The following is a 5124-nucleotide window of genomic DNA, read 5'->3' as shown; positions in this document are numbered from 1 at the left end:
AATTTTCATCCAATAAATTTGCTTTTTTGACTGAAATGCATTATGTTCTTTTGGGGTTTTAATTAAATTAGTGACCTAATAAATCATTTTGGAATTCAATTGATGTATTGCTTATTTGGATAAACCAATAGTGCCATCCTGATAAAACTTCCAGATGGCAAAAACCCAGGAGGGAAAACTATTAAACTGAGTAATCTATTCAAGATTCAAAAATATTACAGCAGAGCAAAATTTTCTATTTAAATTAAACAATATGAAATCTAAAAGGAAAACATTCAATTTTTGCATTTCTGTTGCCTGCAGTCAGTCCAATGTGTTCCCTCCCAGAAATTATACTTTATGTCTTAACTCAAATGACTGGGTTCGGCACATATGTGCAAAAGTATGTTTGTGCATGTGTGTGTATGTTCTTAAGCATTCTTCTAATAGTTTTAATAATAATTTATCCTAAAATCTTCAAATAAAATACTTATTTTATTATAATAGCATAAAAGATTACAAACACAAATTTCAATAACCTCCATTAATCATTAACCATTGTTTTTACGACTCACTCTGGAAGCATTGAAAGAACTAAAATATTCTCTTAACTGTAAGATTTCATTGTTCAGTTAATATTGTTGAATTGAAATAAAACTTTAATAAATCAAGGGACAAATTTGAGTATGTTACCATGATAAGAAATTATGCATACAAATATAAATATATAAATATGTCTAATTAAATTTTAATACTATTTTTTTAATTGAATTTAGGATTGCAGGATTTGATCTAATAGCAGACACACTCTTAAACTTGATTTCATATAAAGTTATATATATGCACTCTATTAAAGGAATTCTGGAGTTTATATTCAGACCAAATTAGTTATCTTCAATTAAATATAATGTTTCATGAAATATGTCATTTTTTTCTCTGATTTTTTCTTTCATTTGGATGTAATTTTTCTTTCACAACATGATTAAAATAGATCTATGTTTAGCACAGAGCCTATATTATATTGCTTTCTCTCAGGGAGAGGCTGTAGGGAAAGGAGGAAGGGAGAAAAATGTAAAATAAAATATTATTGTTGAAAACTACTGCTTCATATAGTTGGAAAAATAAAGAATAAAACAAATGGAAAGTACATTCTGATTTTCCTTTCAATGCGTATACCTAGCAATGTGCAGGAGGCACCCAATAGCTGCTTTTTCATTCCTTATTTATTCATTACTTAATTTTTTTGTTGCCACCACAAAATACAAGGTGGCTATGTGATTCCCTTCAATACAGACAATAGTCGTTACTAGTCAGGAAAATCACTGTCATTCTAGGTTTTTAAGAATGTACATTTTGTAGACATCATAGGTAATCTACACATGAGTTTTCATTTAGATTTGAGCTTCCATTCACTTTTCTCAATGAAATTCAACAAATATCAGTTAATCATCTGCTTTGTGAAGCAAAGACTAAGACCCAGATTAATTCCATAGAGCAGAAGTACAATGGTTTAATGCATTTAGTGGTTCAGTTAGTGGTTCACTATCACTTCGTGGGTTTCCAATAATAGTCCAGGGAGTTGGAGCTTATCAAATTTTACTGGAACCATAAACAGTAAGTAATTGTCCATTTATATAAATATCTTCTTTCTCCTCTGAGACAAGTATGCACATGTTTGACACATTTTGTATTGTTCTTTCAGGAATTTGAAGCTGTCAACATCAGGCACATAATAATTTGAGGGCACGTACAAGTATTCATTCAACTTCTTGGACAAGTTCTGATAAGTATAGAGGGTTTTTTTCAGTGTTTTGACTCCTCCAATTGTTTTCATAATACCTCACAATTTGTATATTAGCAAACTGATTCTCAATGGATTATCACATACACTTGCATTCCCTCCTTTTCATTCTGTATATTGTCCCAGAGTAACTCCTTTCTTTCCTTCTCTACCCATGAATATTTTTGCTATTAACTTTAAATTTTGTGAAATATTCTAAACTTTTGTGCTCTTGAGGTCAAACAATCAGATTAATTGGAAAGCAGATTAACTATATATTCTCATTATAACATTGCTTGAAACCATCGTGTTCCATGAGATAATGTGCTGCCAAAGCAAACCCAATATTGGTTGGAGGAATGTCGATTAATTGGGGAGTGGTTCAACAAACTGGTGTATTATGTATGTGATGAAACACTATTGTTCTATTAGAAACCAAGAAGGATGGGAATTCAAGGAAGACTGGAGGGATTTGCATGAACTGATGCTGAGTGAGATGAGCAGAAACCAGTAAAACATTGTACACCCTAACAGCAACATGGGGGCAATGATCAACCTTGGTGGACTTGCTCATTCCATCAGTGCAACAATCAGGGACAATTTTGGGCTCTCTGTGATGGAGAATACCATCTTTATCCAGAGAAAGAATTTTGGAGTTTAAACAAAGAACAAAGACTATTACCTTTAATTGAAAAAATGCTATCTTGGTATTTAATTCTATATCACAAACTATGTTTCTTCCTTAAGGATATGATTTCTCTCTCCTCACATTCAACTTAGTTCAATGCATCCTGTGGGAATGATGTAAAGACTAACAAACTGCCTTCTGTGGGCGGTGGGGGGAGGGAAGGAAGATTGGGGGGAAAATTTTAAAACTCAAAATAAATAAAATCTTTCTAAAACTGAAAAAAAGAAATCATATCCTTTATATGTGAAATCACCTAATTGTGAATAGTATCTATCATATAACAAATAACATTATAATTAACATATTTAACTGTACAATCACATTGCTCTAACAAAATTCTGCTTTTCCCCCCCAAAAAAAGTATGAAGGCTCAAATTTTCCAATTTAATCTCACCCTATGCATAGGTCATTATTCTTCTACTTGGTGAATTTTAAGATTGCCTGTTTGACAACACTAGTAATTTATTCAATAATGCTCTGTAACAGTATAGCCAGAGAGGAAATGCTAGTGGAGTGGTAATGATAATGAGGATGATGAGAATGATTGATGATATTGATGTTGATGATGATGGTGTTGAGGACTCGCAGTGATATTGCACCCATGATATGCCAGACATTGGGATTAGGACTGTGCAAATTCTAGCATGTTTGATCCTCCAAATAACACTGGAAAAATGTATTATTGATGTTTTTTGTTTATTTTTGCAAGGCAATTGGGTTAAGTGACTTGCCCAAGGTCACACAGCTAGGTAATTGTTATGTGTCTGAGACTGGATTTGAACTTAGGTCCTCCTGACTCCAGGGTTGGTGCTCTATCCATTGTTCCACCTAGCTGCCCCTAATTTGCATATTTCTAATTGATAATGATTCAGAACATTTTTTACATGACTAATAGCTTTGATTACTTTATCTAGAAAATTCATATATATATATATATATCCTTTGACCATGTATCAATAGGTGAATAACTTTTTTTTCCCTTTAATTTTGGTTCAGTTCTCTGCATATTTTTGTGAAATGATATTTTTATCAGAGAAAACTATTGTAATTCCCCCCTCACACACACAGTTATGGCTAGTATATATTTTACTCCACCCTATTTTCACATGTTTATCTTATTCTCTTTCTCCTTTCACCCCTACTATTCTAAGTTTTTTTTTAACAAATTTATTTAGTTATTTAATTATTACTGCAATAGTCTTGTACAAGAAAACATAATCCCACTCCCACACAGCTTTTTCTTCCAACTCTAAGCATCATGTCCATGTGATATTCCCTTTTACTCTTATGTTCCTATATGTTAATACAGGTTTCTGTACTTGTATGTGTTTGTTATTCCATTTTTGAGCTAATTCTGCTGAGATTAAAGTACATGTGATTTCCCCACCCCAACTTTCCTCATCTTCTTCTCTACTTTAAAAGTTCATTTGCATTTCTTTTACTTCAGATAATTTTCCCCATTCCAGTTCTCATTGCCCCCTTTTTCAGGTTCATTGTACTTTCTTGTCTTTTTATTTTTATTTTTAAAAGCAATTATCCATTCATATTCAACTCACACCCATGCCCACTGCTACCTGCTCTTATAATGATAAAAGTTTTAGGAGTGAAAAGTATAATTTTTTCCATAGAGGATTGGAAACATTTTTCCCTTATCAAATTTCTCATGATTTCTCTTCCCCATTTATCTTGTAATGCTTCACTTGAGTCTTGAATTTGAAAGCCAAACTTTTTATCCTACTGGAGTCTTTTCAGCAACAATACATAAAAGCCTTCAATTTCATTAAATGTCCAGTTTTAACCTAAAACACAATGCTCAGTTTTGCTGATTCTTGTTCATGATCTTTGTCCTTTTGCCCAACAAAATATCATAATCCTAGAACTCAAATTCTTTAATGTAGAAATTAGAAAATGGTGTGTTCTGACTGTGCTCCACAAAATTGGAATTATTTCTTTCTGACACCTTGCAATATTCTCTCCTTGATCATGGAGGTCTGGAATTTGGTTCCAATATACCTGGGAGTTTTCATGTTGTGATCTCTTTCATGTAGTCCATCAGTGAATTTTTTTTTTACAATTTCTATTTTACATTCAGATTCTCAAATTTCAGAGCAGTTTCCTTAATAATTTCTTCAAAGATTATATCTAGATTTTTTTTATTATGCTATAGTTCAATAATTCTTAAGTTTTATCTCCTGGATCTATTTCTGGTCAATTGTTTTTCCAATGAGATATTTCATAGTTTCTACCGTATATCACAATTTTAAATTTATTTTATTATTTCTTGATTTCTCAGAAAGTCATTAGCTGATGCAATCATTTTCGAAAGATTTTTTTTTTGATAAGGCAGTGGGGTTAAGTGACATGCCCAAGATGACACAGCTAAGTAATTATTAAATGTTTGAGTTCAGATTTGAACTCAGGTCTTCCTTACTCCAGGGCTGGTGCTCTATTCATTTGTGCTACCTAGCAGCTCAAGGAGAGCATTTTGAAAGCATCTCCAAAGGTCAACAAAACTATGAATACTTTGTGTTTCAGCAATACATCTACTATGTGTATTACAAAGAGTTCATGAAATGAGAAAAGAACATACATGTGCCAACAATATTTATAGCACTCATTTTTGTGTTGGCAAAATTTGGCAAATTAAATATCTCCATCTATTGGAGAACAGAAAAAC

This window comes from Macrotis lagotis, chromosome 3 (assembly GCF_037893015.1).
Source record: "Macrotis lagotis isolate mMagLag1 chromosome 3, bilby.v1.9.chrom.fasta, whole genome shotgun sequence".
Lineage (NCBI taxonomy): Eukaryota > Metazoa > Chordata > Mammalia > Peramelemorphia > Peramelidae > Macrotis > Macrotis lagotis.
This window is presented reverse-complemented; position numbering follows the sequence as displayed.